Source organism: Silene latifolia, chromosome 2, assembly GCF_048544455.1.
Source record: "Silene latifolia isolate original U9 population chromosome 2, ASM4854445v1, whole genome shotgun sequence".
NCBI lineage: Eukaryota > Viridiplantae > Streptophyta > Magnoliopsida > Caryophyllales > Caryophyllaceae > Silene > Silene latifolia.
This window is the reverse complement of record NC_133527.1, coordinates 32,447,019-32,461,189: the sequence shown is the minus strand read 5'-3', so window position 1 is coordinate 32,461,189 and position 14,171 is coordinate 32,447,019.

The following is a 14,171-nucleotide window of genomic DNA, read 5'->3' as shown; positions in this document are numbered from 1 at the left end:
GCGCCCTCTGGAAGTGGCGCAGCAGTTGCTGCGTCTGTTCCAAGGGTGAGTTCTGGCTGTGAAGCCGGAACTGCAAATTGTTAATATTAATTGGTTAATTTAAGGACTAGTATAGTTCCCGTACTACATCACGGTATTTTTTTAGATTTGTTTTATAAAGAAATTTTCTTATTAAATTAATTGTATAAATTAACTATACTTGGAGTTTAATGTTATAATGTACGGAGTACTAAATATAATCTTAGTAAGAGATAGAAAACGAAAGTTTATCACCATTAAAAGACACTTTATAAGTTATTTTTGTCTGAAACTGTTTTTACTTTACCATTAAAAATAACAATATAATGTTATATCGTTATATGATATGACATAAAATAAAATTAAGTGATGTAAGATCTAATTAAAATGTGTATTGCCTTATAACGAAAACAGGTAAAAACAGTATACTACGCATTTAAAAAGACAATTTACAAATAATTAACTAATATTTAATTTTTTTTATTTTTTATTTACATAAAAATTTGTTACGTCATAGAAAACCATATTTTGAGTCTAACTGATGAAGGATAATACTATAAAAAGGAGATTTGCGTAACTTTAGAGTGTAATTGATGAAGGATAACATTTATGGAAATGATTGTATACTAATAAATTAGGGATAATAACTGTTTTTTTGTAAAAGAGGTAAATATAAATGTAATATTGTTTCCATATATAGTTTTGAGAGTTATTTCCTTAGGCGGGAAAACTACTAAGAGTTTTTATTCTCTTAGTAGTAGGGGGGATTGATTACGATATTTACTCGGATGGAAGTGATTTAATTCATTAATTACATATGAATGAGTCATAAAAGCAATAAAAGATGGATGAGACAGATACAAACGAATTAATTATAAGAACGAACGATTGATTAATGACATGGGTGAACAAAATAGGCTAAACAAGACGAATTAATGACGAATATGACAATAAACAGATAGAAATATATCAATGATCGAATTCCAGAAACTCAATATGAATGAATTGAATTTCTACAACCCGGATTTGATTGTAATGACGAAAACCCGCAAATATTGGTTATAAGGGATTTAAGTCGGATTTAACGATGAACTATACGTATTAGTGATGATAAATAATATACATGTGAAATTATTATGTTATTATGTCAAAGATTTAACAAAAACAAACGAAAACAAATAAAGGTTGACGAATTACAGAGGACGAAGGAAGAAAAAAGGAAGCAGGAACTGCGGCAGCCTCACGAAGAGGCGCAACAGGAACTGCGCTCCTTCGAAGAGGCGCAGCAGTTACTGCGTCCTTTCTCGACGGTTTGTCTTCTGGAAATCCGTAAAAAGGGGTTTTAAAGCACGGTTTTATAAATCGGTTTTGAGAGATGTTTTCGACATAAACCTTACATTAATGATACAAAAAGGTAAATAACAATAATAAAAGAGAGATTTACACCCTCAGACTTACATGTTTGACGAAACGAGATGAACTAAGTTTACGATTAGTGATGCTCGACTCGAATGTAAACGAAAGTGCCCTCGTAAGAGGAAAACGATTAGATTAATTAAGTTGATTGATTGTGGAGTTGGTCAAATTGGTCGGTCATGCAAACGAGGCTGGTACTCAGAAGGATCCGAGCTTACGTGGTCGAATGTTCAAGCACGTAGACGCCAAAAAGTAAGAACAAAGGTCTAGAATGCAAAGGAAGAAGAGAAGGGCAGACACTCGCGTGAGAAATATGAGGAGCGAAGGCTCCTATTTATACTAATCACGTGAAGGAATAGGGTTTTCGGAGAGACTTTGGAAGTGAATCTCGGAAAGATATGAAAAAGATACGAAAAATACGCAGAAACGGACCTGGGAAGAGGCGCAGCCATCACTGCGTCTCTTGGAAGATGCACAACACCTGATGCGTCTGTTCCCAAGTGGTTTCCTCCTGCGGAAGAAAGATTTCCGTGTTTAAATTATGGAATAACGGAATAATTTGGTTTTCCTTAATATTTTGAATGAATATTACGGGAAATTGTTTACCAAAGAATAAAGATTGTGAAATATTTATAAAATATGGAATAGAAATATCCGGAACATTCCAGAACATTCTGACTCGGGATTTGGCGGTTATCAGAAAATGAAGACGGTTTTAGGCCTGGACTCCAAATGTACTCTAATTACTGTCAAAACGACCGTATCGGCGCGTAGATGACAAATAAGAGGTTGACATTAGTGTTTGGGCAATCACTTGACGATAAACTTACGAACTGTCACAAATCGTTCCGCGCACCAAACATGTGGCCCAATCATCACCGGGTGGTTTGCGGGAGGTGCAGAAATGAGGTATCTACAGAGCCCCCACTTTGACTGAGGCTTGGACAAGGCGAAAGTTAAAGTATAGCCATTAGGTGAATCGATGATTACAACCTGACGACTATGGCGACGCGAGGCGGCTCAAGGGGTCTGAACCAAGGACCTGTCGTCTGGAACATTTTAAACTCTGTCGACTATCGGGGAGGGTCGTTTAAAGTCCATTAGACTACATAAGGAAGCTCACCAGCCATAAGAAGAAACCATACCTGAGATACCTCTGGGTGAAACGGGAATGAAGACGCTTCGGCAAAACTCTTGGTCTGAAGATAACTCGGTGTCTCAGGGATTAGGGGTCACAAGGATTCTGAAGAAACTTCTGGAGGCTATCTCTTACTAAAGGATAAGATGAAGGATTAACGGTAAATTTCTAAAAGGTCTGAAGGGTTTATCCTGAAAAGAGGTTACCTAAGAGATACGAAGGTTCGCCTAGGAATGAAACGATAATTTTGGGGAAGACAGCAGGACACAGTCTGGAACCGCTGAGAGAAATCTGTTTGTGTTCAGCTTCAAACAAATTTTGGAAGAATTCGGGGTCGATGTTGATCTCCATGTCTCGAGAGGAAGTGACTGTCGGTCGTGAACTCTCGTTGGGGAACATAATCGGGAACTAATCTCCATGTCTCGAGAGGGAAAGTCTATCCGTGTACTCTCGTTGGAAAATAGAACGGAGGCGTTTCGAAACACCTGTGAAGGAATACCTGCTCGTTGTGACAAGCAAAATCTTGGAAGTGATAAATAACGCATGATAGTCTGCTGTTGGCTTGGAAATGCGGGTCTGAACGAAAGATAATCGTCAAACGCGCCAAAAAAGATAAAATGGCGCCGAGGAAGAGGCGCACCAAAGATGGGCCCACAAATAACGAACTCATAATGAATTTTTGAAAAATCGTATGAAGGGAGCACCAGGAATAGGCGCAACAAGAGCTGCGTCTCTTGGAAGAGGCGCAGCGCCTGCTTCGTCTGTTCCCGAGTGACTCTTTTCTGTGTAAAAACGCGATAAACAGAGGGTTTTAATTCATTTGTTCGAAACATAAATCATCCCTTTCTCTCTCAAATCTTAACCATTCCCGCCAAAATTTGATCTGAAAGGCTGCATTAATCATGACTAATCGAGGTATGTGTCTCATTCTTACATCAATCTTCTATATTTGCTTAATTTGGATCGAAAAAATTAGGGTTTTCAACCCAATTAATTCGAAAATTTGGGGCTTTTTTCCCAAATGGATTTGCCTTGTAAAATCGATATTAAAAATGGATAATTGGTAATATAAGGATTATAACCATGTATTTATTTCGAATTTTCGTTGAGTTTTGAGCATTTGAGTGAATTTGAGATGGTTTCACAGCTAAACCGTAAATTGCCTCGAAAATGGTCTTAGGACTGCCCACTTGCGATGAAACTTGATATTTGGGATCCTTGGATGATGGGTAAATTTCCTACCATCTCGGAATTTTGGTTTGTGACGGCTTTTTCAGGACACTTTTCTAGGGCATAATCGTCGTTATAACGAAATGCTGCCGAAATTTCGACTTGAACCCATGACTAGGCTTCAACTTAGGCTTGACTTGACCCAAATTACCACATGAGTAATCGGGTTTGTGAGAATATGGCCAAAGATGGCGAGAAAAAGAGCGTTTTCAGGGCTTCCGAAGGCTCGAAAATCCCTAATCGAGGCTTGTCGTCACGTGACGCGGCCTAAATTTACTTTAACATTGCAGTTGATGAGGCTTCTACTTCTGGGAGAGCTCCCATGGAGATAGACGCTGCTGTTGACGCTTCTAGTGTCATCGAGGAGGCTTTAGAGGAGGCTTTCACCGCCGCGGTGATGGCTACTGGTGGCGAGGTCCACGAGGAGGAGGCTGTTGAGGAGGAGGAGGCCCCGAGGCGGGCCAACGTTGGACGAGGGGGTCGTCAGCTGAGGGGAGCACCCGCGTAGGCTGAGACCAGGGACAGTAGGCACTTGCTTTGGGCTGCGGAGGGTCACCTGTCCTACAGGACGGTGAAGAGCTTGGTAAATAGGAATTCATTACTCATCACTCATCTTCTTTCATTTCACTTGTTCATATCTTTTCCAATTTCATTCAAAACTAAAGATAGCTTTTGTCTCAAATCACAATAGGAGGCCGGGAACATCAGGTCGTTCTCGGGCTACACGACGGCGATGGAGTACTACGAGTGGCTGTCTGCGGAGGAGCGCGCCATGATCGATCGTAGAGCGTTTGGAGCCTTGGTGCAGGCTTGGAGGGATATCGCGAAGAGGAAGTTGCGGGCTAACCTTAGCCTGGTCCGCGCTTTCTTGGACCGATTCTCGGATACGACTTCCACTTTTCACATGCCTTTTGGCGAGGTGGGAGTCACTCTGGAGAACTACAGCATGATTTCTGGTCTGCCGTGTGGGACTGAGACTGTGGAGTGGTCGGAGACTGCCATGAGGGTGGACTCGGCCGAGGCTAGGAGGTTGATCGGCTGGAACTTGTCGCCGAAGGCTGTTACAGTGCCTGGTTTGGTGCCAAGTTCCTATGTCCGAGACTTCTTTGCGGGGAAGACCATGGCGCTGGTGATGATTGACGGGAGAGAGACGGCTCCTCCTCCCTGTACAGCTGAGCAGAGGGCTCGTTTGTGGCTTTGGTGGTTTCTGTCTTCGATCTACCTCGGAGACAAGGGAGAGAGGTTGTCGACGAAGCTCCTTCCCTTCCTTTCTGACCTGAGCTCCCTAGGGCGTTGGGACTGGGTCACCACTGGTTTTGCGGTCCTCATTCGCTTCATGAAGGCCATGGTTCGTCCGGAGTTGATGGAGAAGGGGACTTCTCCTAATGCTGTCGGCCCTGGATTATTGTTGGAGGTATGAACCTTCATTTAGACTAAAATCAATTCTTTTCCTTATCAAATTACGAAAGATCGTCATTGACTATCTTGCTTCACAGGCGTGGGTGTACTCCTACTTTCCGAGCCTCTCGCCCAGGAGGACGGAGCCGCTGGAGAAGGACTATCCCGTCGTGAGGGATTGGGTGATGTGCAAGACGAGGAGCAAGCGTTCCTCTCACGGTGTTTACTGGCGGGACGTGAACGCTCTTCAGCTGGACAGCGTGAGCATCCAACTTATATTGACTTTGCTTCTTCATTATTTCTTTAATCGATCATAAGAATGATTCCTTGTTTGTTTTGTCCCAGTGGGTTCCTAGGCCGGAGTACGCTAGAGCGCCTCCTTTTGTGGCTGAGGTCCTTCGACCTAGGAGCTCGAGCCAGCTGCTGTTGAGGACGTCGATGGGTCCTGTGTGGTACTGGGCGAGCGCTTGGCTCGTCAGTGCTCTCGGGATGTCTTGACGGTTCCCATCGATCCTCCTAGGACGATGTTCAGGGAGCCTTCTGAGGCTGAGAGGGAGGCCGACTTGGCTGGCGTTGGTGGTGACGCCCTCCTTCTTTCTGGCGAGGACTACTCGGCGTTCCTCTACGGGAGGTTGGCATACTGGCCGGTGGTGGTAAGCATCTTACTCTCCTTTATTCTTGATTTTGAAAACACGATGAAAGATCATCGATTAATGAGAATCTTTTGACTTTGCAGGAGGTTGAGACGGCGCCTCCAGAGTACCCCGAGACCCTCGAGTACACTGACGCGACCGGGAGGACGACGATCTCCGAGCTGCGTGACTTTGATGTGGGTGTGACGGATGCTGGCTTGGACGATTGGTAGCATCTGATTCGGAGGGTGAGCCTCTAATTTGCGTGATTTTTATGTAGGAACACATTTGATTGAACTTATCCAATTATTGAGAACTTCTTTTTGAAAATGCAGGTTGCGCCGTCTCGGTTTGTGGCGTTATGGAGGGTGGTCAACCGGCTGCGAGCTACTGCCGTCGAGGCATTTGTCGGCGGTCGAGGTCGTCAGGTATGAACCTTGTGTCTATTTCATTTTTGAATTTTGATTTTCCAAACTTCTCTTGTAATTGCTTGAAACGATTGACATGAGCCAATTTGGTTGTTTACAGGGGGGACCGTGAGCTGGAGCGAGAGTTGGCTCAGTCTCGGGAGGAGACAGCTCGCTTGTTGAGGGAGCTCGAGGTTCGTGACGCCGAGGTTGTTGCTCTCGCGGCAAGAGTTGCGGAGCTGGAGGGCGACCGACAGTAGTTTTGTTTTTTTGTTGTTTGTTTGTTGGCTGTATTTTGCACATTTGTACATTTCAGACCTTCATTTTGGACATTTTGGACTTTGGTTGGGGCTCGAGCCCCCAGTTTGGTGTACATTTCCCTTTTTGTTGTATATATGATGGCCTGAGTGCCTTTGCTGCTGGGTTGTGTTGCTTGTACCTGCAGGTTAGCTTTGAACAGGTTTGGTAGATGACGGTTTATGCCGTCATGCTGCCGAAATTTACATAGAAAGCACGCAAAACGTACATTTGTATATACATATGGCCTAAATTAGCGCAAAACGAATGACTCAAGAGAATGCAAAAATGCAAAAGAGAGTGCCAAAATGCAAAAAATTTGCCGGAAATGACCGGACGGTAGGGAGGGTTACCCCTAAAAAAAGAAAAAAATAGAAACCTATAAGTTAAAAATGAAATGATTAAAAAAGATATAAAAGAAATATATAAGTGAAATAAAAATATTAAAATGAAAACTATTTCCTAAAATGAATTACATTAAAATGAAAATTATTTCCTAAAATGAAAAAAATACAAGTGTGGTAAAATGACGAAAATGTTGATATCGCCTCGAAATGCGTCCCCGACGGAATTAGGAAACACGAAATATGGAAATTTCCACGTATTTACCAAAACAATAACCCGTAGGAATAGGAAATTATTCGTCACGGAATTTAGGAAAGATCCATTGCGGAAAATCACAGAAACCTAGCCGAGGAAGAGGCGCAGCATGAGCTGCGTCCCTTTGAAGAGGCGCAGCAGGTGCTGCGCCTGTTCCCATGTGCGTCTATTCTGGCAGATTTTAGGAAACAGATTTTAGTATAAATAGAGACGTCGATGGAGGTTTTATTCACACAATTCTTCCGTCTCTTCTTCGTCTTATTACATAAAATTCTCAATATAATTATTCATCATGAATACTTTGGAGATTCGCTTAAAAGAGTGGACCAACGAGTTTTCCAACATGGAGAAACACGACATGGGTGCCAATAATCTTGGATCATTGTTGCTTTTGAAGCTTATCAAGGTTGTTAAACCATTCTTAGATGCTTGTCTTGATTATTGGGACCCGAATTATCATGTTTTGCGTTCCCTGTAGGCGATATTTGCCCATTTCCCGAAGAAATTGCTGCGATCGGCGGGTGGGACCCAGAACACTTGCCTGCCATTCCTTCTACTTCGCAAGGATATAAGAGCAAATTTAGAGACTTGCTTGGGTTGACAAGGCTTGAGGTGGACCGTTTAATGACCTCAAAAGGAGTGCGAATGTTGGACTTCATTGACCGATTCATTAACAGGGCCGACCCCACTGTTTCTTATGTTGCTAGGCGAAGGGCATTTGGATTTTGCTTGTTGCATGTGTATGTCCTCCAGGGGCATGTTGATGAAGACTTGAGAGGTGATCCCCGTCTCCTGGGCCTAGTTGAGCAGATGGAGCTCCGCAAGAGCCCAGCTTGTTTATGCTTAGGAGAGATCCTTTTGGGCTTGGATAATAGGAAAGCCAATCGTGACCTACCGTACTTGGGAAGTCCCATTATTCTGCAGGTAAAAGAACATTTTTCTCTCTTTTTTTTTTGTGTTCGTTTCGGTTTTTTGTTTTTTTTCGTTTCTTTTTTGTTTTTTTTTTTCGTTTCTTTTTTTTTTATGTCTAATACCCGCTTTTGGTAGGTGTGGCTTATGGAACGGCTTCGATTGATCGAGCCCCCAGTTCATGTTCCTTCTTATCATGCTTGTTCGATTGCAATGGGGACCAGACTTTACATGGTGGACTTCACTCGAGTCTGCAATTATTGGGAGAACAAACTGAAGAGTGATGATGGCCCCTTGATTAGGTGGATTGTACCATGGTGGCACCTCAAATCTGTCACTGGAGTGTCTTCCTTGGATCCTACCCGATCTGCGCGTATTCCTGGCTTGTAATTCATGGTGTGCATCTTCCTAGAGAGGCTGATGAGACAGTTTGGACTAAAACAGACGATCCCAAAGCTTGACACCATCCCGCAAACTGCCGTGGCGCTTACTACGGAGAGCCGAAGGGAGTGGGCCATTAAATGGGCTCAAAGAAATGTATGGTTCTTGAACTCTTCTGCTAATGCCTTATGGGTGTCGGATTCTTATCTGCGATGGAGGAAAGCTACTACTCTGGAGGAGCGCGAGAGATTGAGGAAGCGCGAGCCCGTTGACTACAAGGTGCGCGAGGTGGAAAAAGAGAAAGAGAATCATTTGACCGAGGGAGAGGAGGAAGTCGGGTTTCGAGTTGTTCATCCTTCGAAGAAACCGAAGACCTCTCCTGTCGTGGATAAAGTGATTGATAAGAACGGGAAGTCCAGGCCTCGAGAAAGACCGTTGGTTATTAGGTCTGAAATGGCGCAAGAGTGTCCGGCTCGAGGTCGCGACAAGAAATATGACAAGAATGACAAGGGCAAAGGGAAGATGGAGGAATAGCCCAAGTCTTTTTATTATTTACTATTATTATTATTGTAATAAGAAGGTGGGATTTTTAGAATCCTAGCCTATATTATTTATTATTTATATGATTTTATTATGTGACGTATTATTATTATTAGAAAATGAATGAAATGAAAAAAGGTTAATTGGTTATGAAACCGTTGGGTTTTTCTATTTATTATTCTTGTCGAATTCCAAATGCAATGCAAATGTCCTTCTATTTATATTTTGAAATTAAAGGGTTGTATCATGTGAAGGATTGCCTACGTATTCATTGAGAAAATGAAATCAAACCCTTGCGCGTAGTTCGAGTAAATGTAAAAGAATAATTGTTCTAAGCAAGAGCTTGTAATGAACTTAGAAAATAAGCATGAGCTTTTGCTTACTCTGAAGGTGCAAATTTAGTTTATTTGATGATATGAGGATGACAAATTTGTCAAAATGCAAGAGCAGAGTGACATTAGCTATATTTTAGCTTGGCCAGGGGCCGTTTATTTAGTGCCACAAGAGCGACACGTGAGGTTACGCGAGGTGCGTTTTGTTCCTATTCTAGGCATAATACCGCTTTAGTTGGTCGAGGTTTGTCGGGTTGGAAAACTCATTCCCATCTAGGTCTATGATTCTAACTGCACCCCCTGGAAGTATGGACTTGACTAGAAATGGTCCGGCCCAATTAGGTTTGAATTTTCCCCGTGGATCGACGGGTAAAAGAGTTCTAACCGATTTGAGTACTAAGTCTCCTTCCTTGATGTTCCTTGGCTTGACCCTTTTGTTGAAGGCTCGTTTGATACGTGCTTGATATGTTTGAACATTATGCAAGGCGCGTAGCCTACGTTCGTCCAGGAGGATGAGGTCTTCATATCTATCCCTCTTCCAATCGGCTTCCGGGATTTGACTTTCGAGTAAAATACGCAAGGATGGTATCTCTAGCTCGACTGGCTGTACAACTTCCATGTCGTAGGTCAGATAGAATGGGGTGGCCCCAGTGGGCGTCCTAACAGATGTGCGATATCCCCACAAAGCAAAGGGTATCTTGCTTGGCCAATCTCGATAGTTGTCAATCATTTTCTTGAGAATTGTGACAACATTCTTGTTGGAGCTTGTGTCCTCCACAAATTAGTGTGATAACATTTGTAAATCTCTTACAGGTTCACAAGGGTATACTTCGTATATTTAATCAGTTGATTAACGTTTACCTAATAACGGTTGGCTTGCTAGAAAGTTTGACGTTATTATCATACAGATGGCGGTGATCAACTGGTCCCTAAAGGTAGGGCTGAGCAAAAAAGCCCGAACCGTATTTTTAAACCGAAACCGAACCGAAAACCGAATTATGAAGTCCGAATATTCGGGTTTTTTTTCGGCGCGGTAACTGAACCGGATTTTTTATTATAAAAGCGGAGCGGATTCGGTTGTAGAAAATTCAAAACCGGGGACCGGTTTTTAAACCGGTTTCTTTTTTTAGAAACTAAAAAGTTAAAATTAACATTAATATAAAACCGAAGACCGGTTTTTAAACCGGTAACCGGTTTTTTCTAAGTGTTTCTATGCATTTTATTGTGCGTCTTTTTTAAAACCGGTTATGAAAACCGGAGCGGATAAACCGGTTTTCGGATCCGGTTTTTAAATTCAGAAAAAACCGGTTAACCGGATTAATCCGGAGCGGTTTCGGTTTGGGAAAAAAGGCAAATTTTAAAACCGGTTACCGAACCGGTTTGCAAAACCGGAGCGGTTAACCGGTTTTGCTCAACCCTACCTAAAGGTCACACCTATAGGATGTGTTTGAGAAATGTGGTTATAGAAATATAATCACATTGATGCCCAATATGACTAAATAGTTAGTTAATGTGTTGATGAGATAATTATTTAATGAAAATTAAATAATATTAGTTGAGACGAATTAATCACAATTAAATAAATTAAATATAATAAGTTATATTTAATTAAATGTATGTAATGTTAGCTTGGACGAATTAATCTGTTAATTCGTAATTAAATGTAATCAGTTATATATAATATCAACAAGATGAATGTGTCATAGTGGTAATAGTGAGGGTACACATACCAAGAGGTCTTGGGTTCGATCCTCACTAGATGACAATTCAACACATTTTATATATTTTTGGAAAGACCAAAAATAAGGAGAATATACTCCTTATTTCGGTCAGATGGGGCAAAATTAGGAAAGAATTATTCTTTCCTAATTGACTCCAAATCTCGGTCAGTATAAGAAAGAAAGGGAGAGAATTATTCTACCCTAATTCTTTTTCTTGACCTAGCCTCCTCTCTCATCAGAAAAAACACAAAACAACTAAATTTTACATAAAATTTTAGATCGATTCTAGCACAATCAATAGGGCATATCTCATATCGTCTTGGTTGCAACTGATAGGCGAATATCAATTTTGATATTGTTCTTAGGCCGTTTTTGCTAGGACCGAAGGTTATTTCTGAATCTTTTACTTTGTTCATGTATTTATTTTATGACTAGTGATCATCTTAATTTAATTCGTTATAATCCTTCAATTTAAGGGAAGTAGACAGATTATTTCCCACAGTTCTTGTTTGCTGCCTCTACCGCGCCATTAGTCTGTGGTCTATATGGCGAAGAGTGGTGGTGCCTAATTTTGTACTTGGCTAGCAATTGCTCAGTCTCAGCTTGGAAATATGATCCATTATCACTAATGATCTCATGTGGGCATCCATATCGACAGATGATGTTGTTCTGTATGAATTTTGCCACGTTTTTAGCCGTAAGACTAGTGTAGGAAGCCGCTTCTACCCATTTGGTGAAATAGTCGATTGCCACTAGGATGAAACAGTGACCTCCTGTTCCGGCTGGCGTTATCTTCCCGATTATGTCAATTCCCCAAGCAGAAAATGGCCAAGGAGATGTCATCGTATAGAGCAATGAAGAAGGGACATGTTGTACATTCCCGAAGATTTGACAATTGTGGCAATGTATTACGTATTTGATGCAGTCGGATTCCATTGTGGTCCAATAATACCCCAAACGAGTGATCTTCTTTGCCATCATGGGCCCACTCATGTGAGGACCGCATTCTCCATCGTGGACTTCTTCCATCTATTTCCGTGCCTGTGAATGATCAAGGCAACGTAGGATTACACCAAGAGGTGTTCTTTTGTACAACTCTCCTTGCATGAGAACGTATTGGGAAGCTAGTAGGCGTATATCACGTTGTCCCCTTTTGTCCATATCCGGTGGATATGTGTCGTTGAGCTTGAAATTTAGGATTGCTTGGAACAAGGGTTCCTGTGCGATTTCCTCTTCGTCGGTGATTTGATGGACATAAGCCGACTCTAACCGTCGTTCGATACATAAAGGCAATTCCACCATGTCATCTGGCATATTAATCTAAGATGCAAGTTTTGAAAGAGCATCTGCAAATTGATTTTCTTCCCGAGGTAGGTGTAGATAAGTCACGTGATCAAAGAATTGGGCGACTTGGTCTATCCTGGCTTGATAAGGTGCTAAGCTTTCGCTTCGGATTTTCCAAGATCCCGTAACTCGATTGATGATCAGGGATGAATCCCCGTGTACTCAGAGGTTTTTAATGCCTAAGCTTACCGCCGCTTGTAGTCCAATGAGACAAGTTTCGTATTCTGCAGCCTTATTTGTCACCTCGAAGTCGAGTTTGACAGAGATTGCTCCATCAAAGTAAAGGTCCCAGGAGTCTACATCGGTTTGGAGTATATCCTCGTCTGGAAATGATGAAGTGTCTATTGTTTGTGCATCATTGATGGGATTTTCTGCAAAGAACTCGGCAACGGCGCGCCCCTTTATAACTTTTAGAGGTACGTACTTGAGATCGAACTCTAAGAGCATCAAAGTCCATCTCGCTAATCGTCCGTTGAGGACGGGTTTCTCGAAGAGGTATTTGAGTGGATCCATTTTGGAGTATATTTTGACGAAGTAGCTAAGCATGTAATGGCGTAGCTTCTTCGTCGCCCACACAAGAGCGAGGCATGTCTTTTCGAGTTGTGAGTATTTGCACTCGTACTCCAAGAACTTCTTACTAAGGTAGTAGATAACCCTTTCTTCCTTTCCTATGGTCTGAGCTAGCATGGCAACCATGGCTGTTTCGGTTACTGTGAGATACAAACAAAGAGGTTGATCTCGTTGAGGTGGCATGAGCACTAGTGGTTTAGCCAATATCTCCTTGATTCGGTCAAATGCCTTTTGACAGCCATCCCACATGGTGTGATCCGTTTTCTTGAGCTTCTTGAAGATAGTTTCACAGATCATGGTGAGTTTCGATATGAATCGACTTATGTATTGCACTTTTCCTAGGAATCCTCTGACTTCTTTTTCTGTTTGAGGTTGTGGGATTTCGATCAGAGCCTTGATCTTGGAAGAGTCTATTTCTATACCTCATTGGATAACGATGTATCCCAGGAGTTTGCCAGATGTTACTCCGAATGCGCACTTCTGAGGATTGAGCCTCATGTTGTACTTTCGTAGCCTTGCGAAGAATTTGCGAAGGTTCGCAATATGCCCTTCTCTATCCTTGGATTTGACAATCATGTCGTCTACATATACCTCAACTTCTTTGTGCATCATGTCATGTAAGAGTGTGGTTGCGGTGCGTTGATATGTAGCTCCGGCGTTGATTAACCCAAACGACATTATCGTATAGCAATAGGTTCCCCATTGAGTGACAAAGGCGGTCTTATGCATGTCTTTTATGGCCATCTTGATTTGGTTATAACCCGCATACCCATCCATGAAGGATAGTAATGCGTGGTCTGCAGTATTGTCCACCAATATGTCAATGTGTGGTAGAGGGAAGTCATGTTTGGGACTTGCTTTGTTTAAGTCTCTAAAATCAACACAAACACGGATTCTCCCATCCTTTTTGGGTACATGTATTATGTTAGCTACCCAGTGAGAATACTCGGAAACTTTGATGAACCCGGCTTTGAATTGCTTATCGACTTCTTCCTTAATCTTAAGAGCCCATTCTGTGCTCATTCGACGAAGCTTCTGTTTCACAGGCTTGAAACCTGGCTTAATTGGAATTCTATGTTCGGCGATATCCCTGTCGATCCCTGGCATGTCTTTGTAGGACCAAGCGAAGACGTCTTTGAACTCGTTTAGGAGGTCTATGAAATCTGCCCATTCGGTAGAGCTCAAGGTAGTCCCTATCCTAAGTTCTTGGGGTTCTAGTTTTGTTCCTACATTGATGG